This window comes from Bufo gargarizans, chromosome 2 (assembly GCF_014858855.1).
Source record: "Bufo gargarizans isolate SCDJY-AF-19 chromosome 2, ASM1485885v1, whole genome shotgun sequence".
Lineage (NCBI taxonomy): Eukaryota > Metazoa > Chordata > Amphibia > Anura > Bufonidae > Bufo > Bufo gargarizans.
Window position 1 is genome coordinate 327437744 of NC_058081.1, and position 27328 is coordinate 327465071.

Here is a 27328-nt window from a genome sequence, read left to right on the forward strand (position 1 = left end):
AATGTGCTGACGACAGGACACGAGTGGTTTGCAGCTGTGCAATCAGAGCCTCAAGCGAGGCATAAATGTTCTAAACCTGAGCACCACCTGCATGACTAGGCATCTAAATGCAAAGCACTAGCTGCAGTGGAGTACACACCTGAAAAACCACAAAAGATTTCAGACTCATCTTGCTCGCTCTTTTGCTGCGGTCTCGGCCTCTTCCTCCCCCTCTGGAGTGACAGTGGAACCTGCCACCCCGCAAATAGAGGATGTGGCAGCAACACCACCACCTTCACCACCGTCACCCAGCATGTCCACACTGTCCCATAGAAGCATTTAGCTGTTTATCCCCCCAGACACTGGAGAGAAAGAGGAAGTAACTCCCTACCTACCCACGATCCCTGGCCTTTGAAATGCTGTCATTCCATCTGGTGGAGATAGAGAATTTTAAAAACCTTATGGCAGTGGCTGTCCCGCCGTATGTGGTTCCCAGCTGCCACTACTTTTCCAGGCGAGCCACCCCTGCCCTGCATAACCAAGTGGCGGACAAAATCAGGTGTTCCCTGCGCAACGCCATCTGCGGCAAAGTCCACATAACCACCAATACGTGGACCAGTAAGCACTGGCAGGGAAGTTATATCTCCCTAACTTCACACTGGGTAAATGCAGTGGTGGCTGGGCCTGAGGCAGAGAGCAGTTTGGCGCATGTCCTACCACCACTGAGGATTGCAGGACATTTCTCGTTGCCTCCTGTTGCTTCCTCCTCCTACTCCACTCAGGTTACACCTCCAGGATTCCAATCTAATGGTAGAATACATGAAAAATGCATGTGAGCAGCCACAAGACAGAGACATACATGTCTGTCACCAGATAGTTGGAGCCGCACAGAATGATATCAAGGGCCGCATGTGGCCCCCGGGCCGCAGGTTGTGCACCTGTGGACTATATGCTTCAGTGCCTGCACAACAACCGCCGAGTAGCTCACATTCTAACCAGTGCTGATTACTGGGTGGCCACCCTGCTGGATCCCCGCTACAAGGACAACGTGCTGTCCTTAATTCCATCACTGGAGAGTGATCGAAAGATGCGCGAGTACAAGTACAAGCGCACGCTGGTAGATGCGCTGCTAATGGCATTCACACCTGTCAGCTCAGTGGAAGCACAAGGCGAAGGCAGAGGAGGAGGAGGAAGTCGTCGCCAACGCAGATGGGGCACCGCCAGCACCTCAAAAGGGATGGTTAGCATGGCCGAAATATGGAAAAGCACGCCACAACAACCAGAACCACCAGCTGATACGGAACATCTTAGCAGGAGGCAGCATTTCAGAAACATGGTGGAACAGTACGTGTGCACATCCCTACACGTGCTGACTGATGGGCCTGCCCCATTTAACTTCTGGGTCTCCAAATTGGGCACATGGCTTGAGCTTGCCCTTTTGCTTTGGAGGTGCTGGCCTGCCCTGCAGCCAGTGTATTGTCCAAACGTGTGTTTAGCACGCCGAGGGGGGGGGGTAATCACAGACAAGCGCAGCCACCTGTCCACAGCCAATGTGGACAAGCTCACGATCATTAAAATGAACCAGGCATGGATCCCACAGGACTTGTCAGTACCTTCTGCTGAGTTGACAAGTATACCGGCCGCACCCAGCCATTGTTATACTCCAGCGCACTTTCTCTTTGCATACTCTTTTCTATTTCCCAAGGTCCCGAACTCGAACTTAGACCCGAAGTTCGGCCGAACCTGGTGAACCCAAACATCCACGGGTCCACTCATCCCTAGATGTTGAAGAGCGAGTCAACCATTCCAGTACGGCTGGATTTTTTGGTCAAAACAACTGCTGGATGACAGTGGTCAGTGGCAGCTCTGACCTGTTGCTGCAGATGCTACTACCGCCAACCCCTCATTCTGCTACTACTTGTGCTGGCTCCAGCAACATTTTTTGCCACTGCCGGTTTGGCCTTAGTGTACAGTAACTATATCACTAATGTAACAGATTAACTATGAATATCGCAGCAGTTGACCAAAATAAAAGCTGCAATAAACTCAACCTGCACTGTCCCTGCACTTTCCCTATAGTGTCTACAAACTCTCCCTACGATCTCCCTGCACTGTCCCTATCCTATATTCTATAATTAAAAGCTTTCTGAAACACTGTCCTTAGCGCATAAGCGCTTGTCATGTCTTTCCCTAAGCTCAGCTCACAGTGAAATGGCGGACACCGTGTGGGATGAGGCCTGTAAATAAGGCTAGGACATCATAGGGGATGGCTATATGCTGATTGGCTGGCTGTACGGCATTATGGGTCATATCGCGTCTCCAGGCTTCTTTCACTTTTTAACACATGCAGCAGGCATTTTAGGAAAAAAACTATTCATTACTACAAAGTACAAGAAAATATAACTTTGCGGCAAATAGAATTTTTCCTAAACTTCGGATCGAATTCCAATTCAGATTATTAGATTTTTTCAAGACTAGTTATTATTTCGTATGTGAACAGATATTTTTTTTTAATTAAATGTAATATATCTGTTTGTAATGTACAGTTAGTGTAATTTATTAATGTCTATTGTTCCACAATTTGTTTTATCGTTAGAAGTATTTAACCCTTCGCCTAAATCAACGGTGTATGTAAAGATAATAAAAGCTGTAATATAAAAAAAAAAATGCCTCTTTCGCTATCAACACTTCTTTATCATTGTATCTGGCTATTTTGGTTAAGCAATTTGCATGGCGCATCACATCAACCAGCAAAAGGGGGCGCTGGTCACTGGTGTTTACAGCTGACCAGCAAGCGCTCATTAGTAAAGGAGGCTGAATGAACAGTGAGTACAGCACTCCCAGCACTAGATGTACTCACCGCTGGCCCTCTTCTCTATGGCTGCAGTATTTTCAGGGATAGAGCAGCCTGTGCAGTGTGTGTGATGGAGGAGGAGGGGCCTGTGGGAGCATGTCAGGCAAGGAGGCGGGGCCAGTGTGAGAAGAGGACAAGGCACTGAGGGCTGTGTGGAGCTGCATGAGGGAGGAGGAGGAGCTTATCTGGGGAGAAGTCAGGTAGCTGACCTGTGAGGAACTTTCTTCACAGTGAGTACAAACTATAATGTAAATGTGCTGGAGCCTGTGCATGAGGGATGTTCAGTGTATGAGGGGGGCGGGGGTCATTACATGAGGGGAGATGCGGGGAGTGCTCAGTACATGAGGGGAGATGCTGGGGGGTGCTCGGTACATTAAAGGAGATGCTGGGGGGTGCTCAGTACATGAGGGGAGATGCTGGGGGGGTGCTCAGTACATTAAAGGAGACGCAGGGGGTGCTCAGTACATGAGGGGAGATGCTAAGGGGTGCTCAGTACATTAGAGGAGATGCAGGGGGTGCTCAGTACATGAGGGAAGATGCTAAGGGGTGCTCAGTACATTAAAGGAGATGCGGGGGGTGCTCAGTACATGAGAGGAGATGCTGGGGGATGCTCAGTGCATGAGGGGAGATGAAGGGGGGTGCTTAGTACATGAGCGGAGATGCTGGGGGGTGCTCAGTACCTAAGGGGAGATGCTGGGGGGTGCTCAGTACATTAAAGGAGATGCGGGGGGGTGCTCAGTACATGAGGGGAGATGCTGGGGGGGGTGCTCAGTACATGAGGGGAGATGCTGGGGGGTGCTCAGTACATGAGGGGAGATGCTGGGGGTGCTCAGTACATAAGGGGAGATGCTGTGGAGGATGGGGGTGTTCAGTGTATGAGGGGCGATACTGTGGAGGATGAAGGTGTTCAGTGTATGTTGGGAGAAGCTGTGGAGGATGAGGGGGCTCAGTGTTTGAGGGGAGATGCTGGGGGGTGCTCAGTACATAAGGGGAGATACTGTGGACGATGTAAGTGTTCAGTGTATGAGGGGAGATGCTGTGGAGGATGGGGGTGCTCAGTGTATGAGGGGAGATACTGTGTGGAGGATGGAGGTGCTCAGTGTATGAGGGAAGATACTGTTGAGGATGAGGGTGTTCAGTGTATGAGGGGAGATGCTGTGGAGGCTGAGGGTGCTCAGTGTATGAGGGGGGATGCTGTGGAGGCTGGGGGTGCTCAGTGTATGAGGGGAGATGCTGTGGAGGATGGGGGTGCTCAATGTATGAGGGGAGATGCTGTGGAGGATGGGGGTGCTCAGTGTATTAGGGAGATGCTGTGGAGGATGGGGGTGCTCAGTGTATGAGGGGAGATACTGTGGAGGATGGGGGTGCTCAGTGTATGAGGGGAGATACTGTGGAGGATGGGGGTGCTCAGTGTATGAGGGGAGATACTGTGGTGGCTCTAGTGCTGCACTACATCTTGGCAGCGCACAGCTCCAGGACGTATTGCACATAGGAGCACACTATGACCTAGCGCTGTGTGATGTCAGAACATAGTGCAGCACTGGCGTGAGGTGGAGGTTATAGGGGGCGGCACTATAAATTTGTGGGCTGATCTGTATGAATTTAGGGGTTGTTCTGGGGTCTGAATGGATTTGGGGCTGACTTGGGGTCTAATCTGGGGTCTGTATGAATTTTTGGGCTGATCTGGAATCTGGATACATTTTGAGATCTGGTCTAGAGGTCTGCATCATTCATTTTTGGACCTCATGTGTGCTCTGTGTCAAGAAGGTAAGGGATCAGATACGGTAAGGGATCAGATACATCTCTGATCCCTGCTGCCGCACTCCTTCCACTACTTCCCGTGTCCTCGCTGGTCTATGTAGTTCTATGTCACCCTCCACTGAGACATGAGACCACTGCAGCCAGTGATTGAGAAGTGAGCGGTGGGATCAAAAAAGTTTCTCTATTTTTATTATTTTATCATGTTCTCAGCAGTTTTAAAGCAAACTAATGTAGGCACATGGGGCAGCACTGGGCATAGTATTGGTGGACACTGCAGGGTGGCAGTGTTAAAAGGGGCAACTATATAGTGACGTTATTTGCTATAAATGGTCAGGGTGGACTGCAGAAACAACAAGCCAAAGTCAAAGTTATAAGCTGAATTTCCTGGTCCCTAATGCAAAATCGGTAACAGACCTCCTCTACCCTGTGCCATTTACAAACCGGATTCCAAAAAAGTTGGGACATAATACAAATCGTGAATAAAAACTGAATGCAATGATGTGGAGGTGCCAACTTCTAATATTTTATTCAGAATAGAACATAAATCACGGAACAAAAGTTTAAACTGAGAAAATGTACCATTTTAAGGGAAAAATATGTTGAATCAGAATTTCATGGTGTCAACAAATCCCCAAAAAGTTGGGACAAGGCCATTTTCACCACTGTGTGGCATCTCCCCTTCTTCTTACAACACTCAACAGATGTCTGGGGACCGAGGAGACCAGTTTCTCAAGTTTAGAAATAGGAATGCTCTCCCATTCTTGTCTAATACAGGCCTCTAACTGTTCAATCGTCTTGGGCCTTCTTTGTTGCACCTTCCTCTTTATGATGTGCCAAATGTTCTCTATAGGTGAAAGATCTGGACTGCAGACTGGCCATTTCAGTACCCGGATCCTTCTCCTACGCAGCCATGATGTTGTGATTGATGCAGAATGTGGTCTGGCATTATCTTGTTGAAAAATGCAGGGTCTTCCCTGAAAGAGATGACGTCTGGATGGGAGCATATGTTGTTCTAGAACCTGAATATATTTTTCTGCATTGATAGTGCCTTTCCAGACATGCAAGCTGCCCATGCCACACGCACTCATGCAACCCCATACCATCAGAGATGCAGGCTTCTGAACTGAGCGTTGATAACAACTTGGGTTGTCCTTGTCCTCTTTGGTCCGGATGACATGGCGTCCCAGATTTCCAAAAAGAAATTTGAATTGTGACTCGTCTGACCACAGAACAGTCTTCATTTTGCCACACTCCATTTTAAATGATCCCTGGCCCAGTGAAAACGCCTGAGCTTGTGGATCTTGCTTAGAAATGGCTTCTTCTTTGCACTGTAGAGTTTCAGCTGGCAACGGCGGATGGCACGGTGGATTGTGTTCACTGACAATGGTTTCTGGAAGTATTCCTGAGCCCATTCTGTGATTTCCTTTACAGTAGCATTCCTGTTTGTGGTACAGTCTCGTTTAAGGGCCCGGAGATCACGGGCATCCAGTATGGTTTTACGGCCTTGACCCTTACGCACAGAGATTGTTCCAGATTCTCTGAATCTTCGGATGATGTTATGCACAGTTGATGATGATAGATGCAAAGTCTTTGCAATTTTTCGCTGGGTAACACCTTTCTGATATTGCTCCACTATCTTTCTGCGCAACATTGTGGGAATTGGTGATCCTCTACCCAGCTTGGCTTCTGAGAGACACTGCCACTCTGAGAAGCTCTTTTTATACCCAATCATGTTGCCAATTGACCTAATTAGTGTTAATTGGTCTTCCAGCTCTTCGTTATGCTCAAATTTACTTTTTCCAGCCTCTTATTGCTACTTGTCCCAACTTTTTGGGGATTTGTTGACACCGTGAAAATTTGAATCAACTGATTTTTCCTTTAAAATGATACATTTACTCGCATTAAACGTTTGATCTGTCATCTACGTTCTATTACAAATAAAATATTGACATTTGCCATCTCCACATCATTGCATTCAGTTTTTATTCACAATTTGTTTAGTGTCCCAACTTTTTTGTAATCCGGTTTGTATTAATACTTGTGTCTTTTTATGTGGCAGAGGGGGCTGCGCACCCCTGGCCGAAGATGTGTGCGCATGAGCTTCTGGAAACAAACTGAAAAGAAAAGGAAAGGGAGCAAACTGAGATCTGTGGAGACTTTAAACGTGAATGAAGAGGGGGGGGGGGGGCTTTTGTATTGTTCGCCCTGTTGGCAAAATTCCCTAGAAACTGCCCTATATACAGTATTTATGGAAATATTCTTAATGATTTTAGGTTAGAATATCTGCAGACATACAGTATCCAAAGGTTGCCAAAATAGCATAGAATCTAACAGGAAAAATATCTGTATGCAATTGGAGACATACAGAGGTCGAGCAGAGGCTCTGCACCCCTATTATGGCTATGTAAGAAACCGGATAAGTTGGTAGTATTTGCCTTTTAAGGTCCTGCTTTGTACTTTGTAATACTACAGTTTGCACACAGCTAAGCCATAGGAATTGTGGTACAACAAGTTTTGCATTTAAATGATATACATAGCATATTATGCGGTTGGAAAATAAAAGCATCTGTCATACTTTATTTCCAGATCAAACGCAAGCTAAAAGTCTGCAAGTGACTGTTTGCTAGCACAACTGTTGAGCAGTTGTGTCCCCAGGAACTTTTATGTGCAGATAGAGAGTTGCACATGTACAATCGTATTCATTCACTTTGCCTATTTAATAGTTTATGATTTTTCCATGCTGTTTTAGAAGTAGTTTGGGAATTCACATTTCACCTGGATATGAAGGAAATAAAATCATTGCACAGTGAAGTTCAAAGAATCAAAGTACGTAATAAACCCTGCAGAATATTATACTTGTCTTGCAATTAATCTCCAAATAAAGTGTTCCAGGTTGCCCTTCTCAATGGTGAATATTTAGTCTCTGTGAAATATGGAATTTAGAAAAAAAGGGATACGTGGTTTTCAAATTCTACTGTAGGTAAAAGGCAATTAGGGAAAATACAGGGGGATAATGTATCCTTAATTAAGGACAAATAGGGGGATAATGTATCCTTGTTGTATGCCAATTTTTTGCCTTCAAAAGTGGCTATTTTTGTTGAAAGAATACCCCTGCATGTATTAGCATTCTTGCTGTCGAAACAGCAAGACACCACACCAAATCCTGACAGACCTCATTTTACCAGAGTTACTCAATGTTTTATATATTTTTTAACACTGAAGTTAAGTAAATTTTTGGACAATATAATATTGAAAAAGTCACATATGCAATGATGGTTTGAGTACAGATTATGAACTGTTATGGTTCCACATGGTATTTCACATTTCAGCGTTATCCTCGTCCAAAGAGACCAGATATACTTGAAATCACTTATCATTAATCTTGCTGAAAGTAAAGTTACAAACCTTAGGGAGCTCTCAGCTAGCAGCAAGAGCATTGCAGCCATAAATCATTATTAATTTGGGGTAATATATTTAACATTGAAATATGTGGTGACTTTTCTTCCACGCAAATCTGAAGTGACAGTGGAGACAATATACACTTAATTGTAATCTACCATCTTCTGCTTCATAAAAATGCATTCATAATGTGCTATAACAAATTTGATGAGTAAAAACTAGAAAAGGTATTACCGTAAAAAAAAACATGCAAATCATTATTTTGAATTATTGCGCAAAAATGCTGAAAGAACAAACATAAAATAATCCTTTAACTGCGGCATGCCCTGGCAACTTTCAACTTTAAAGCGGTTGTCCCATCAACACAACTTATTCTCTATCCACAGGATAGGTTATAAGTGTCTTATTGGCTGGGTCAGACTGCTGGGGTCCCCTCTGATCATGGGAATGGAGGCTCAAACTCCAATTTTGAATGACGCAGGCTACACGCATGAAGGGCATTGAAGGGAAGGGCCAGACTGCCTTATTAGTATACACTGCACTTAGGTGAATATTAATAAAGATGTTGAAGCTGGACCACTCTGGGACCCTAAATGCTGGGCCACCAGTAGTTGTCAAGGACATATTAGACATTATTGCTTTATTTTGCTATCATTTCTACATAGTGCTAAATTAGAGCTGTATGGAAATAAATGGTAAATTCTGGAGGCTTCTGAAAATGTCATTTGAGATAATACATAAGCATAAATCCCTAGATTAGTTAATTTCTAAAGAATTACTTCAATAAACATAGTAAATATATTAAAAATGTTTTAGAAAGGAATTAGTCATTTCTATGCCATATATTAAATGAAACACCCAAAAAATCCCATATTAATAGAATGTATCCTGTGTCATTAAATCAAAAATAGTGGACTCCCTAACAGAAACTTGATAGACCCCATTATAGTTAAAAGGATCTGTCAGGTGCCATTAATTTCAATTACATATTAGATCCAGCAGCTCCATTATTTTTGTCGTTCTGCTTTAACAGAGCAGAATTACATAAATAATTAGCACTGATCCGAACTTGGCCTTAACGGCCCTTTACACGGTCCAAGATTATCGCTAACGAGCATTCATAGTAACACTTGTTAGCGAAGATCGGGCGGTGAAAATGTATCGGCGATTACCCAATAAACGAGTAAAAACGCTTGTTCATTGGGTAATTCGATCATTTGTGCACATGCAAAAGTGATGGCTTACCGGCAGCAGATTATGCCATATAAAGACAATCTCTTGCTGGCAAACAGCGAGTCCTTATGGAGAAGAGAGATGGCATTAGGAGATCGCTGCATGACAATCTGATGTAATATCATCCTGTGTAAAGCCACTTTTAATGTCTAGTAGCTTGACAGCACTAGAGTGCCTGGCCTCTTCTAACAGCTGATCATCGATTTCAGCCGACTAAAATATAATGTGTATGGCTAGCTTTAAAGCTGAACTGCAATTATACCCACTAAATAGTCTCCCAAGGAACAGGAGGCCTTGAGGATCACTTCACACAGCCTGATTAAGTATCCTATTCTTTGGATCACCCCTGTTGAATCTTGCATTATGACTAGGGATGAGCGAACCTGAACTGCAAAGTTCGGGTTTGTACCACACTTTACGAGTTCCGGTACCCGAACCTGGACTTTTTTCACTGAAGCCTGGGTTCGGGTTCAGTGTTTGGGTGTTTTTTGAATTACTTAAATATTTTCCGTTATACCACGGTTATATCTGAAAATAATGGCATTCTTAAGACAGAAAGCAAAAGGGAAACCTTTAGAGGCATTCTATTTTGCATTCCGTTATAATAGAATATATGGGCAGCATAACGGATCCGTGTTATAACGGAAAATATTAAAGTTTACTTCAATGGGGTTTGGGTTCAGGGTCAAGTTCGGGTACCGAACCCGAACTTTGACTGTGAAGTTCAGTAGAACCCGACAAACCCGTGCTTCCACAGGTTCACTCATCCCTAATTATGTTGAATCACATAGGGAGGAAAGGGCACAACAGGGACATTAAGGAAAAGTAACACCTACAGTACAGACCAAAAGTTTAGACACACCTTCTCATTCAAAGAGTTTTCTTTATTTTCATGACTATGAAAATTGGAGATTCACACTGAAGGCATCAAAACTATGAATTAACACATGTGGAATTATATACATAACTAAAAAGTGTGAAACAACTGAAAATATGTCATATTCTAGGTTCTTAAAAGTAGCCACCTTTTGCTTTGATTACTGCTTTGCACACTCTTGGCATTCTCTTGATGAGCTTCAAGAGGTAAAAAATGGTTTTCACTTCACAGGTGTGCCCTGTCAGGTTTAATAAGTGGGATTTCTTGCCTTATAAATGGGGTTGGGACCATCAGTTGTGTTGTGGAGAAGTCAGGTGGATATACAGCTACACATCCTACTGAATAGACTGTTAGAATTTGTGTTATGGCAAGAAAAAAGCAGCTAAGTAAAGAAAAACGAGTGGCCATCATTACTTTAAGAAATGAAGGTCAGTCAGTCCGAAAAATTGGGAAAACTTTGAAAGTGTCCCCAAGTGCAGTCACAAAAACCATCAAGCGCTACAAAGAAACTGGCTCACATGCGGACAGCCCCAGGAAAGGAAGACCAAGAGTCACCTCTGCTGCGGAGGATAAGTTCATCCGAGTCACCAGCCTCAGAAATCGCAGGTTAACAGCAGCTCAGATTAGAGACCAGGTCAATGCCACACAGAGTTCTAGCAGCAGACACATCTCTAGAACAACTGTTAAGAGGAGACTGTGTGAATCAGGCCTTAATGGTAGAATATCTGCTAGGAAACCACTGCTAAGGACAGGCAACAAGCAGAAGAGACTTTTTTGGGCTAAAGAACACAAGGAATGGACATTAGACCAATTGAAATCTGTGCTTTGGTCTGATGAGTCCAAATTTGAGATCTTTGGTTCCAACCACTGTGTCTTTGTGCGACGCAGAAAAGGTGAACGGATGGACTCTACATGCCTGGTTCCCACCGTGAAGCATGGAGGAGGAGGTGTGATGGTGTGGGGGTGCTTTGCTGGTGACACTGTTTGGGATTTATTCAAAATTGAAGGCATACTGAACCAGCATGGCTACCACAGCATCTTGCAGCGGCATGCTATTCCATCCGGTTTGCGTTTAGTTGGACCATCATTTATTTTTCAACAGGACAATGACCCCAAACACACCTTCAGGCTGTGTAAGGGCTATTTGACCATGAAGGAGAGTGATGGGGTGCTGCGCCAGATGACCTGGCCTCCACAGTCACCGGACCTGAACCCAATCGAGATGGTTTGGGGTGAGCTAGACCGCAGAGTGAAGGCAAAAGGGCCAACAAGTGCTAAGCATCTCTGGGAACTCCTTCAAGACTGTTGGAAGACCATTTCAGGTGACTACCTCTTGAAGCTCATCAAGAGAATGCCAAGAGTGTGCAAAGCAGTAATCAAAGCAAAAGGTGGCTACTTTGAAGAACCTAGAATATGACATATTTTCAGTTGTTTCACACTTTTTTGTTATGTATATAATTCCACATGTGTTAATTTATAGTTTTGATGCCTTCAGTGTGAATCTACAATTTTCATAGTAATGAAAATAAAGAAAACTCTTTGAATGAGTAGGTGTGTCCAAACTTTTGGTCTGTACGGTATATTATCACCCTTATTATCCAGAAGAAATTGGTACCACTGTACTATTGCAGATACCATAAGTAATATATGTAGTATTTTAATTAACAATATAAAGGTTAAAGCGTCACAGAGCTTCCAAAAAACTTTTGATATATCATAGTCACACATCAAAGCTTTTGATAAGTGGGGGTCTGAGACCCCCAGTACCGTAATTACTAGAACTAGGAGACAGAAGCACTTACATACTGCAGTAGAGGGCCTCAATAGAAAGTCTATGAGCGAGTCTTGATTCCGTCTCCTGCAGAGAGGAGAGCACACTATTGATTAGTGGGGCAATCAGCCCTCAGGTCCCCACCGATCAAAACCTTTGATATGTCTGCATGACATATAAAAAGTTTTTTGTAAGCTCAGTGACACTTTCAATTTTAAGCTCTCGTCCAGTGAATTCTAATCTAAGTGGAAGATAAATCGGCTTAGTGAGCTTTTATATACCATCATCTGAATATTTATAATATTATTGAAACATGACTTCTAGGTATAGCCATAAGTATTTAGCGGAATAACCAACTAGCAGAGGAAGTTAGTTCTCATCAGCATTAGACAGCGTGGATCAAAATGATTTTGGAAAAAATAGGTTAAATGTTAGAGGCAGCCAGCAGAGAGGAAAAGGTGTTTGCTTCTTTTCCCACACAGCTGCCTCTCATCATATAACACAATTAATTTCTATGAATCTTTTGGCAACAGTGGAAAAATGACTAGATGAGGTATCAACATGCTCCGAGCTATATCAGTTTCTCATTATAGTACACGTGGGGATTATGGGTGGAGACGTACACATTTAACCTTGCGTCTCTATGCACATGGAATAAATTATGTCCCATAGGCATTCAGTAGCGGTTTGAAACTTCTGAAACAAAGCCTTAAAATGAGAAAACAGAAACCAAACTACACAGCAAAAATCATTCCTAAGACTCTGAATGGGATTCTCTCATGGAGAAGAGTAGTACACCAAATTATTAGAGATTTACCTTTAGTTCTAGAGCATGATAATTACCATAATCGGAGTAAACTATACTGGTGTATTGTTCATTTTAAATATCTAAAATACAGGGCACTCAAGAAACCGTGACCATGTGGTTGGAATAAATAAATGCTTTTATTACTAGAGCAGATAAAATTGCTATAAAATGCAACACGATGCTGGCATAACAACCATGTACATTTACATATATAGACTTAAACAGTAAAAGGTAAAAAAAAATCGATTGTAAAATCAACAGACTAGAGGTGGACCTTATATCGACGAAAATCTCTGGCATAATACCACTGCGAAACTTTCATTAAAAGGCCGAGATCCACTGGCCCAAGCAGTGATGATAAATCAATCTGCAGAGCCGTCTTCAATCTCCCGATCAAACAAGTGCCGTATGAACTATAGGCATATTCGGTGGAGTGAGGGATTCTTAAGGTCTGGACGAAAACCTCAGTCGATTATAAGGTAACGAATTATTACTTGTAAGTAGCTTTGTAGCGGGACGCCGCTACCCACTCTGTTCCGGCGGGACGCCGTCGAAAAATAATTGTGGGACATTCAGTCTTGGTCTCAATTCATCGACACTCAGGTATATTCATTATAGAGCTGCTCACAAACATCAGATGGAATAACTCATTAACTGGCGTCAGTGAGGATATCGATTATTTGCTTCCTAAAATATTGAATACGCAGTCGATTTTTTAAACAAAGCTAGAACACTGCTACCACTTTTATATGAATTATTGATATCTGTCATCGATTTTACAATCGATTTTTTTGACCTTTTACTGTTTAAGTCTATATATGTAAATGTACATGGTTGTTATGCCAGCATCTTGTTGCATTTTATAGCAATTTTATCTGCTCTAGTAATAAAAGCATTTATTTATTCCAACCACATGGTCACGGTTTCTTGAGTGCCCTGTATTTTAGATATTTACTATTTATTCATTTCATTGAGTGAGTGGTCTCAATTTACAGGAGCACCTGGTGGTGTCCATTTCTCCTAGTGCGACATCTCACTTTATCTGATGATATTGTTCATTTTAAGTCTTTGGTGCCATAAACAATTTTCTTCTTTTTTTTTTTTTGCTTTCATTTCTTTCTTCCCATCTTCTTAGAGGTATACCTTTTTAATTTCTCCATTCACATAACCATATGAGGGCTTGTTTGGGCAGGACAAGCTGTATTTTGTAAGGCTGGAATCACACAATTCATTTTTTGTGCTTTTAGTGGGTTTTTTTATTGCATTTTTTTACAATAAAAAATGTTGTGTCTCTAGATACCAACAGGTGGCAGGGCGCCATAGGATAATAGGAAATAGGGATTCCAATGCAGTGCTAATGCACTACAATGTAAACTAAAAGCGATCTTACATATTTTAGTCTTCTAGAGGGGCCTAAAAAAAGTAAACATAAAAAAAATATATATATATATATATATATATGTATATAATAATTCAGATCACGCCCCCTTTCCCCAGTATTAAAATAAAAATTAACTATAAAAAACAAGCATTATAGACATCGGCACATCCCAAAATGCCCAAACTATTAAAAATATAAATTTATTTTCCTGTACAATGAACACCATAATTTCAAAAAATCTAAACGGCTGATTAGCATTCTTTTCATCATTTGAATCTTGCATTTTGACACGACGAACTACATAGGGAGGAAAGGGCACAACAGGGACATTAAAGTAACACCCATATTATCCCCTTTTTATCCAGAAGAAATTGGAGCACTGCAGATACTATAAGTGATATATGTAGTATTTTCATTAACAATATAAAAGTTTAAGTGTCACAGTTTCCCAAAAACTTTTTACGCTTTACTTCTAAAAAAAAAATGATTAAAAGGTGTTTCCACACATGTCACATACATTCCAAAATGGCATAAATAAAAACTACAGGCTGCCCCGCAAAAAATGAGCCCTCACACAGCTCTGTAGACATAAAGTTATGGTGATGAAAAGATATTTAGTGAGGATTTTTAATTGGAGTACTGCAGAGACAGAGAAAAGAAATAGATCAATAGCTTCTACAAATGCACATCAAGTTAAAGATGCTAGAAGCAATAATAAACAGAGCTATAATCCCTACACAAAACACTTTGGTGGAAATTGTAATTTCCATGAACTGCAATAAATTATTAAAATGTTCAGACATTTACAAAAAAATGTTTTTCCGATTAAAAAGTTAATCTACATAAATATTCAGACGTTTGATTGATTTAATCTAGGAATATTAGTAAATACACTAATTACATACTTAAATGGGTTGTCTGACTTTAGCAAGTGGCATTTATCATATTAGATAAAGTCACTTACTAATGCATTGTAATTATCCATATTGCTTCTTTTACTGGCTGGATTCATTTTTCCACACACATTATACATTTTACATTATACACTGCTTGTCTCCATGGTTACAGACCACCCTCAAATCCATCAGTGGTGGTTGTGCTTGCACACTATAGGAAAAGCATCAGCCTCTCTGGTTGCCGGGATCATGGGAGCACACATCGGCCAGTTCTTTTTCCTATATTGTGCAAGCACGGCCACCGATCAGGGTGGTCTGTAACCATGGAAACAAGCAGTGTATAATTTGATGGAAAAATGAATCCAGCCAGCAAAGGAAGCAATATGGATAATAACAATATATTAGTAAATTGCTTGTATTAACCTCTCTACACGATAAATGCCACTTACTGAAGTGAGACAACCCTTTTAAAGGATATGTAATTGAGATTGTTTTCCTCATAATAAACCCAGTTCTTGTTTCTAATCATTTCTTATATAGCATCTAAAAAAATACAGAAGGTTTAGCACTTCGAGCTTCTGTACTGTCATGTACTTGGGAGTTATGGTGCATTCCATTATTATAGAATTTACCCCACAAATGTCTGTTTAGTTATTGAATTCCTTCACACACAATGAGAATAAAAAAAATAAAACTTAGAAAAGTTTAGAAAGAGTCAACGATTAAAAACATGTACATGAAGATAATATTAACTGCTATATCTATAAACATCCAGATTATTCGGCAATGCAAATAAAGATACATGTGCTACAGATCTGAGCAAAAAAAAAAAATGGAACAGGAATCAGGATCAAGACCAACAGAACTCAAAAAAGGTTCATGCAGAGGCCAACGAATAATCCAAGCCTGTATAATGTGGCTTCATACTGCACCAAGTCTCTAGACAAGAACACTAAAGTGGATGCCATAGGAGAACAAATTGCTGATAATGAGGAAACGTCTAAAATTTTATATAAGGGGACAACTCCCCAGAGTGTGTGCAACCCAAGCACATGAAACCACACATTTCTTGGCACCTTCTCCACTCCAAGACTGATGTCCAGTCCAGTTTTAAGGAGGTAGAAAGCAAAGAGCATGGGGAGTGTCTCAGAATATAATGTTGAACATTCTTTGCTAGTCAGTGTTTTTTAGTAAGCTCCAGAATGCTATCCAAATGCTATTTTGTACAGTTTGTCAACGTAAGTCGCTCTTGAACAAACAACTGGTCAAAATTGATAAAACCATCTCAAAACCATAACTAATCAATGGCGATAGAACACTTGTTTATCTTGTAATTTATCTGCTAATTACAGTGGCCATACCTATGTTGTGCAGATTATTTCAAGCAAGTACATATGTACCAACAACTAAACTCTGCCATAGATTCAGACATGATGAACCCAATATGGAAAAACAACAAATTGGTAATTATATAAAAATGTGGTTGTTTATAAATAAATGGACCAATTTAATGTTTAGATATAGTGGTGCACTATAATATGCATGCTTAACAAGAAAATATTTAAAACAGAAACCTGACTTAGGCTAATTTCACATTTGCGGCAAAGCTCTCTAGAACAACCTGTAGGTGATCTCCAAATTCTGCATAGCTGGATAGTGCTGTAAGCCCACTAGACCCCATTGACTATAATGGGATCCGGCAGGGATCTGGCCACTCACTGGCATAATTGACCAAAACCATTGCACGCAGAGATTTTGGTCTGGCCGAATCCAACATTTATGCCGCGGTGCAGCCAGATCTCTTTATAGTCAACAGGGTCCTGAAGGCACACAGCACTATCCGACTATTCTGGATCCAGAAAACACACTTGGCTGAAAGTTTGAAATTAGCTTTACAGGTGAAGTTCTCAGGAAACTTGCGAAGCAATAAAGGTTTCAGTTAAATGATTTTCTGCAGTACAAAGCATCTCACTAATCCATCCTAAAGAATACCATGGTACATAAATACACGGATGGACAAAAGTGTTGGAACCCTTTTGTTAAAGAAAGAAAAACCACAATGGTCACTGAAATAACTTAAAACTGACAAAAGTAATAGTAAATACAAATGATATTATAGCAATGAAAATCAGACATTGATTTTGAATTGTGGTTCAACAGAATAATTAATAAAACAAACTAATGGAACTGGCCTGGACAAATATTTTAATATTTTGTTGCACAACTATTTGAGGCAATCACTGCATTCCAGCAATTTCTGTAGCTCTCAATGAGATTTTTGCACCTGTTCACAGGTATTTTGGTCCACTTCTCATGAGCAAACTGCTCCAGCTTGTTGCAGTGTAACGGTGGTAACTGGCCGCCGATGTTCCTCTACTCACTGGTGCAGTCCCAGGCTCCATGTTCGGGCGAGCACTGTCCTTCCTCCCTGGCCGCTTTTGTCATTGTCTGCATCCAGCCGCACTGCAGGGCAGGTCTGACTCAAAGTTCGGACGAGGAGGTTGAGGTCCCTGATAGCACCAGGCGTACCCGGCCCCGTGTCGCTAGACCACAGGTTGCGCAGGATCCGCTTCAAGGGCAGCAGAGTGGGGCTGGCGCTGTCGGATTACGTGGTGAGGCACACACCAGCAGCGCAGCCCATCCTGGACCTAGTACCAGCACTGCCGTACAACATGGTGAAGTGGCAAGCACCAGAAGGGCAGTTGAAGCTGGTACGGTGGCACGTGCAGTAGTTACCCCGTCGCAGCCACCGCACAGACAGGCCCGTAGAGCCCCTAGAATCCCTGAGGTGCTGGCAAACCCTGATTGGCAGTACCCAACTTCAGCCGCACCTGTAGTTCGCCCTTTCACCGCCAGTCTGGAGTTCGGGTTGAGACAGCTCAGATCGGTTCGGCCCTGGCATTTTTTTAGCTGTTCTTGACTGCGGAGCTCTTGGACTTAGTTGTGGCAGAAACAAATCAGTATGCCACACAATTTATAACCGCCAACCCGGGAAGCTTTTATGCCCAGCCTTTCCGGTGGAAACCAGTCCAAGTTTCCGAAATTAAAATTTTTCTGGGCCTTCTCATCAACATGGGTCTAACTAAAAAGCATGAATTGCGGTCATATTGGTCCACAAACCCAATTCATCACATGCCCATGTTCTCTGCTGCTATGTCCAGGACACTATTTGAGACCATCCTGCGTTTCCTGCACTTTAGCGACAACACCACCTCCCGTCCCAGAGACCATCCAGCTTTTGACCGGCTCCACAAAATTCGGCCCCTCATAGACCACTTCAACCAGAAATTTGCAGATTTGTATACCCCAGAGCAAAACATCTGCGTAGACGAGTCCCTAATACATTTTACCGGGCGCCTTGGCTTCAAACAATACATCCCAAGCAAGCGCCCCCGGTATGGGGTCAAATTGTATAAGCTCTGTGAAAGGGCCACAGGCTATACCCACAAATTTTGTGTCTATGAGGGAAAAGATCAGACCCTGGAGCCGTTCGGTTGCCCTGACTACCTGGGGAGCAGTGGGAAGACAGTCTGGGACTTGGTGTCACCCTTATTTGGCAAGGGGTACCATCTTTATGTGGACAATTTCTACGCAAGTGTGGCCCTCTTCAGGCATTTGTTTCTAGAACAGATTGGCTGCTGTGGCACCGCGCGAACTAGTCGCGTTGGCTTCCCCCAACGGATCGTTACCACCCGTCTTGCAAGGGGGGAGAGGGCTGCCTTGTGTAACCAAGAACTGCTCGCGGTGAAATGGAGAGACAAGCGTGACGTTTACATGCTCTCCTCCATTCACGCAGACACGACAATCCAAATTGAGCGAGCAACCCGTGTCATTGAAAAGCCCCTCTCAGGGTGGACTTCAATGACCAGATGTTGTCTCCGTATTTAGTGTCTCGCCTCACCAGACGCTGGTATAAGAAGGTGTCTGTCTATTTAATTCAATTGGCTCTGTATAATAGTTTTGTTATCTACAGTAAGGCTGGGAGAACAGGATCCTTCCTCAAATTTCAGGAAGAGATCCTCGAGAACCTCCTGTACCCAGGAGGTTCCGTGGCCCCATCCACCAGTGTAGTTAGCCGTCTACACGAGCGACATTTCCCCAATGTCGATGCTGGTACCTCAACCCAACCGTCACCCCGAAAAAGATGTCGTGTCTGTAGCAGGAGTGGAATAAGGCGTGACACCCGCTCTTTCTGTCTTGACTGCCCTAAACACCCTGCCCTATGCTTAGGGGAGTGTTTCCGGAAGTACCACACACAGGTACACCTAGCATAGGGATCACATCTCACCAGGACAGGCACACAGGGCTATTAGGGCCCATTTACACACAGAGCTGCTGCAAACCTCTACTTTCACCTGGGACAAAGTGCATAATGCACTTCGCCACATCTTTGGGCGATTTGCGCTTTGCACATTGTCCCATGGGGAAGGAGAGGTTAGTCCTATAAAGAAAAAAAAAAAAAAAATCACCAGTAAGCAAAAAGGTTAATGTTCAGTTCAAAAAGTTAAAGTTTAAATGTTCTGTTCAAAAGTTATTATAAAGTTAATAAAATTATTGCGTTGCGGCCTGGTTTTTTCTTTCTTTTTTTTTTACCTTCCAGGTGGACCACCCGATCGACTAGCTGCAGCACTGATGTGCATTCTGACAGAAGCATTGCGCTGCTGTCAGATTACACACAAGTCGGTGTATGCGGCGCTGCAAGATGAGATTTCTCCTCTGCAGTAAAAGATACGTTTGCCGAGGCATATGAGCTGAGGAGGTTCATATGCTTTGGCAAACACTTTGTATATAAAAAAAAATAATAATAATAATCCCGGCAATGATTTATTCATCCACATCGATTGATGTGAATGGAGAAATCGGGTTTGCGCGAGAAGAAGTCTGGGATCCAAATGTCTAAAAATGCCCTCCTAAAAGGAATTTGGGCACCTTTGCGCATCTAGGCTGCAAAAAAGTGTCACACATGTGACCTTGGGGTGTCTTCTTTCCAAAATGGGGTCACTTGTGGGGTAGTTATACTGCCCTGGCATTCTAGGGGCCCTAATGTGTGGTAAGTAGTTTGAAATCAAAATGTGTAAAAAATGACCTGTGAAATCCTAAAGGTGCTCTTTGGAATGTGTGCCCCTTTGCCCACCTAGGCGGCAAAAAAGTGTCACACATGTGGTATCGCCGTACTCAGGAGAAGTTGGGGAATGTGTTTTGGGGTATCATTTTACATATACCCATGCTGGGTGAGAGAAATATCTTGGCAAAAGACAACATTTGCAATTTTTTTTATACAAAATTTGGCATTTGACCAAGATATTTATCTCACCCAGCATGGGTATATGTAAAATGACACCCCAAAACACATTCCCCAACTTCTCCCGATACCACATGTGTGACACTTTTTTGCAGCCAAGGTGGGCAAAGGGGCACACATTCCAAAGAGCACCTTTTGGATTTCACAGGCCATTTTTTACAGATTTTGATTGCAAACTACTTCTCACGCATATGGGCCCCTAAAATGCCAGGGCAGTATAACTACCCCACAAGTGACCCCATTTTGGAAAGAAGACACCCCAAGGTACTCCGTGAGGGGCATGGCGAGTTCCTAGAATTTTTTATTTTTTGTCACAAGTTAGCAGAAAATGATGATTTTTTTTTTTTGCTTACAAAGTCTCATATTCCACTAACTTGCGACAAAAAATAAAAATTCTAGGAACTCGCCATGCCCCTCACGGAATACCTTGGAGTGTCTTCTTTCCAAAATGGGGTCACTTGTGGGGTAGTTATACTGCCCTGGTATTTTAGGGGCCCAGATGCGTGAGAAGAAGTTTGAAATCAAAATCTGTAAAAAATGACCGGTGAAATCCGAAAGGTGCTCTTTGGAATGTGTGCCCCTTTGCCCACCTAGGCTGCAAAAAAGTGTCACACATCTGGTATCGGCGTACTCAGGAGAAGTTGGGGAATGTGTTTTGGGGTGTCATTTTACATATACCCTGCTGGGTGAGATAAATATCTTGGTCAAATGCCAACTTTGTACAAAAAAATGGGAAATGTTGTCTTTTGTCAAGATATTTCTCTCACCCAGCATGGGTATATGTAAAATGACACCCCAAAACACATTCCCCAACTTCTCCTGAGTACGGCGATACCAGATGTGTGACACTTTTTTGCAGCCAAGGTGGGCAAAGCGGCACACATTCCAAAGAGCACCTTTCGGATTTCACAGGCCATTTTTTACACATATTAATTGCAAACTACTTCTCACGCATATGGGCCCCTAAAATGCCAGGGCAGTATAACTACCCCACAAGTGACCCCATTTTGGAAAGAAGACACCCCAAGGTATTTTGTGATGGGCATGGTGAGTTCATGGAAGTTTTTATTTTTTGTCACAAGTTAGTGGAATATGAGACTTTGTAAGAAAAAAAGAAATAAATAAATAAATCATCATTTTCCGCTAACTTGTGACAAAAAATTAAAAGTTCTATGAACTCACTATGCCCATCAGTGAATACCTTAGGGTGTCTACTTTCCGAAATTGGGTCATTTGTGGGTTTTTTGTACTGTCTGGGCATTGTAGAACCTCAGGAAACATGACAGGTGCTCAGAAAGTCAGAGCTGTTTCAAAAAGCGGAAATTCACATTTTTGTACCATAGTTTGTAAACGCTATAACTTTTACCCAAACCATTTTTTTTTTGCCCAAACATTTTTTTTTTATCAAAGACATGTAGAACAATAAATTTAGCGAAAAATGTATATATGGATGTCGTTTTTTTTGCAAAATTGAAAGTGAAAAATGTCATTTTTTGCAAAAAAATTTTAAATTTCGATTAATAACAAAAAAAGTTAAAATGTCAGCAGCAATGAAATACCACCAAATGAAAGCTCTATTAGTGAGAAGAAAAGGAGGCAAAATTCATTTGGGTGGTAAGTTGCATGACCGAGCAATAAACGGTGAAAGTAGTGTAGTGCAGAAGTGTAAAAAGTGGCCTGGTCATTAAGGGTGTTTCAGCTAGGGGGGTTGAAGTGGTTAAGGTACATTCGGTTTTATATGTCAGAACATGGTAAAAGGTTCCCTTTAAGGATAAAGCACATATGACCTGTGCTAACCCTCTGACCAATCCCACCCTTGCTGCACCTATATAAGTAATCCAGCCTACTTTACAGGTGCCTGAGCATCAAAGGTCCATGTGTCCTGCTAAGATTGCATTTGTATGCGCTTGTGTTCCTGAACTTCTGTCCCGTGCTTTTCTTCTGGATTCTGTTACCTGTCTGATTCTTGCCTGCTCCGTCTTGACTCTCTTGTTGGTGACCTGGATTGTCTGATCTGTACCTGTGCCACCTGCCCTGACCGATTGCTTGTATGTCTTCAACCTCTGCCTCATCCTTTGGTTCTGCACTGTAGCTCCTGGTTAAGACTCATCCTATGTCCGTACCTCTGGTACCTTGCTCTGGTACCCCCTGGTCCACATCCACACATGTTTAATAGGATTTAGATTAGGGATCATAGAAGGCCACTGCAAAATAGTCCAATGCGGTGCTCTTTGCTATTATTGGATGTTTTTAGCTGTGTGCTTTGGTTCATTACACTGTTGGAGGACCTATAACCTGCAACTAAGACTTCTGCCACTGGTCAGCACATTTCGCTCTAGAATGCTTTGATAGTCTTGAGATTTCATTGTACCCTGCAAAGATTCAAGACACCCTGTGCCAGTTGCAAAAAAGCAGCCCCAAAACATAGATAAGCCTCCTCCATGTTTCACAGTAGGTAGAATGTTATTTTTGATGTATGCTGCATTTTTGAGTCTGTGAACATAGAGTTAATGTGACTTGCCAAAAAGACAGCGATGGATGATGTGATTTAACACTGATGCACTTTGACCTTGGAGTTTGCTTCTAATCTTTTTGGAAGTTGTTCTGAGCTCTTGGTTACCATTTATATTATCTGCCTCTTCAATTTGTCATCAATTTTCCTCTAACAGCCACATATAGGGTGGTTGGCTACAGTCCCATATACCTTAAACTTCTAAATAATATGTGCAACTGTAGTAACAGAAACATCAAGCTGCCTTTACCTTTAACATGTTTGCTTAACATTTTCTTTCTATTCTCCTTAAACAACTCTTTCATTAGCTTTCTTTGGTCCATGTTCAGTGTGGTAGACACCATGACACCAACGGCACAGTGACTACTTTTCACCCTTAAATTAGGCAGACTGACTGATGCTAATTACAGGACATACCTTAGTTTAACATGTCCCTGGGATCAAATTATTTTCAATCTTTTCTAGGGATAACATAATTTTTGTCCAGGCCAGTTTAATTTTTAAAATTATTCGGGTGGCCCACAATTCAAAAGTTATTTTCATTAGCCGATTGCCAGTTTTTATTTATTATCACTTTTGCCAGTTTCAAGTTATTTCACTGACCATTGTGGGTTCTTCTTTCTTTAATGGAAGGGTACCAACAATTTTGTCCACATGTGTAAGATCTTTAAAGCAATGAAAATATTACTATTGCTCTTGTTGCACCCAAGCTGCCACTGCCTGGCCCTGTCAATCAAAGCAGTCATGGCGGGCTGGCTACAGAGAGAAACGGAGCTTGGGTGCAGCAAGAGCAAGGGTGACACCCTCATTGCACCAAAGGCCTAATTTGCATATTAAGAAAGTATCATAACTCAGGAACTGAGCCTCAGATCAACAAAAGAAAATCAGTGTTTTAACCCATTAAACCCAAGAGAATTTTTTTTCATTCCCTTTGCGGAGTCATAATTTTTAATTTTTTTATTTACATATGAGACCTTGTTTTTTTGTGGGACATGTTGGATAAAGGACACGTTGTTCTTATGTGGTAGAAATGACCTGTGCCCTTAATTCTCTTGTTCAGAATGATTACAACAATTCCACATTTATATAGTTTTTCTTGTGTTTTAATACTGAAAATTCTTGTTACACAAGTCAGTGTGCTGCCAATTGATGATTTTAGGCATTGCAAGAAAGATGTGTTCACCCAACATAAATTTGACAGCTACTATGGCTGCAATTGTGTTGTCAATTTATAGAAAAAAATTTGACCACAACAAGGTATGATAATGTTAAAAATACATAATTACCACACTTCAGCTCTTTCCTGTCTTTTGATTTACTAATACATGGCATTTTGCCTTTTACGTGAAAATCCTCTTTAAAACGGTTTCTTCCAAGTGAATTTACATCTTTTTAATATACTCCTAATTTGTATTTGGTTTTATGCAGTTGTTAAAGTTCCAATATTCTCTGCTGATATAATTGCTGTGTTTATAAAATCCATTGACAAATTCTTGTACTTTCACCACAAGTGAACCTAACATTAACACTAACATAAAAAGAGCCTGGGAGAGGGTCATAGATTTCTATTTGGGAAAGGCTCATTCTCTTTGAAGGGCTTCTATGGAGATAACGTTGATGGATGTAGTAGGGTGAGTAAAGTTAAGTAAAAAGCAAATTGGATACTGGTTAGCAGGGTTGATATATAGGGTACACAAAATAAACATTTATGAACCATGGTCTAAATGATCACTAAAATATCATTTATAAGGGGGAAAAAAAATATTAAAAGAAGAGGTTGACCTTCAACCAGAATCAAGTGGGAATATATAAATAAGTACATTTGCAAAGATCCAGTGGATGGTTAGTGGTACAGCAACTATCACATTGTATGTTGCAAACTCTGTGTACACATGTACTAAAAGAGGAATATGTTAGCAGCAATCTCACTTGCTAATTATCAATGTACTCATTATGTGCTTCCTAGACATAAAATTGTATAAAAAAACCAAAAATTTAAAATACAGTATGTTACATGTGTTGGTAGGTTATAAATGTTGGGCCATGAACTCATTATGGACCATATAGTTAGATTGTGTTTGTGCGTGTTTAATATATAGTAGACTGTAATGTTTTACTGTGGACTATGTTGCTAATCTGTTCACTGCAAAGGGAGATAACACTGCTGAATAAATATGATACTGTGTCGGTATTTGGGGACACTTAAAATGTAAGTCTGAGTAAAAACTACAAATTCATCCTCTACCTGGCCCCAGAGTTTGATTTAAACTGATATGTTCCAGAGATTACTAATGTTTTCTATTAGGCTGTAGCCCCTTTGGGGATCTTTCGGCCAGACCCTTCCCCCACGTGTCGCCCGCCCGCGGAGGGGAGCATACTTATTTTCCACTGCTGGGTTCCTGATTTTTCGGTCCTTGCTAGGAATCTTCCTGTTTGATATGGGTCACATGGCCACTGCAGCCAATGACTGGCCACAGCAGTGACATGTCCCCCATACTTCATGTCATTGGATCACTGAAGGAGATGGAACCCAGCTGCGGGAAGCAGGTAAGTATGTGCAGTACCCCAGTACAGCGGTATCTGCATTGTTTGGTAATGTGCTGTAGTGTAAGGTAATGTTATTCTATGCAAATGTAGTGTATTCTTGGTATGTCAATGCATGGTGTAGGCATTGTAAGGGTTGATAATCTCTTGGCTTGGGAACTTATGTTATGTTCTGGCTCCACCCCTAGCTTTAGAGATTCTAGGCAGTTTTAGGGATAGCTTGAAGGGAGTAGGGAGCAGACACTATGTGCTCCTCTTCTCAAGCTTCAGGAATCCAGAGACTTACATATTTCCATGGGTTTTTCAGCTTTTTTACAGCAAGAGAGTAAGAAAGACAAGATTGTGGAAGAGTCAGTAGGGATGTTAACCTGCGTAAAGCTTTCCAGGCCTTGCTTGTGTGGAGGGGTAACAAGTTAAGACACCCTACACACCACAGGAATGACTTAGCCAGTTGTATGATTAGACCTAGACACCGCAAATTGCAGGCATTATTGATAGAATATAGCCATTAGCCAGAGATTCTAGAGAGCAAGACTTTAGCAAGATAGCATACCAGAGAGACATTGTTTCCAACATTTTCTAACTGATGCAGAGACATCTGGGGAGACTTTGCACTGTGTAAAGACTGTTGTTTGATATATTACAATGCCTTTTTTGCATTCAAGTAAAGAAGGACATTTGTTTTGTTAAAGCTAGCCTGGTTTACTGACTCCTACATCATCTCACACGTTGGCAATTGCACTACTACATGCCCTACCTTGCAGTCATACAACCACTAACATCAAGGGCTTCCCAAACTATCATCAGGCAGGAATCACAGTGACAGGAAGTGCACTGAGTAGGGTTGAGCAAAGGGTCTCCTTACAGCATTCAAATGAACTTCGGCATTAGATTTTACAACTTGAAAACCATTTTAAAACAGCAATCCGATGACAGATTTGGTACCAAGTTACCAGTTAGTACTGAAGCCGACTTCAGATTGCTGTTTTAAAATGGTTTTGAAGCTATACAATTAAAGCTTGAAGTCCTTCACCAAATGTATGTAGACAGGTCTCTTTACAGCAGTCAAACAAAATTTTGAACTAAGCTATTTCGGATCTAATATCCAAAGCGCACTTCTCTCAACCCTAGAACCAAGGGAAGAAAGAGTGTACCCTCCATTCACTGCATCTGCTCTAGGGAGCAATGGCCTGAGGAAGACTACTGTGACACATCCTATGGTCAGAGCTAGGGGTGAGCGAACCCGAACTGTATAGTTCGGGTTCGTACCGAATTTTGGGGTGTCCGTGACACGGACCCGAACCCGGACATTTTTGTAAAAGTCCGGGTTCGGGTTCGGTGTTCGTCGCTTTCTTGGCGCTTTTTGAAAGGCTGCAAAGCAGCCAATCAACAAGCGTCATACTACTTGCCCCAAGAGGCCATCACAGCCATGCCTACTATTGGCATGGCTGTGATTGGCCAGAGCACCATGTGACCCAGCCTCTATTTAAGCTGGAGTCACATAGCGCCGCCCGTCACTCTGTTCTGATCAGCATAGGGAGAGGTTGCGGCTGCGACAGTAGGGCTAGATTAGGCAGATTAACTCCTCCAAAGGACTTGATTAATTGATCGATCTGCAGCTGTGGATCATTGAGCTGCTGATACTCAATTGCTCACTCTTTTTAGGCTGCCCAGACCGTTTGTCAGTCACTTTTTTCTGGGGTGATCGGCGGCCATTTTGTGTCTTGTGGTGCGCCAGCACAAGCTGCGACCAAGTGCATTTAACCCTCAATGGTGTGGTTGTTTTTTGGCTAAAGCCTACATCAGGGTGAAGCTGTCGCACCAAGTGCATTTAACCAGCAATAGTCTGTTTATTTTTTGGCCATATACTACATCAGGGGCAAGCTGTCACCAAGTGCATTTAACCCTCAATGGTGTGGTTGTTTTTTGGCTAAAGCCTACATCAGGGTGAAGCTGTCACACCAAGTGCATTTAACTAGCAATAGTCTGTTTATTTTTTGGCCATATACTA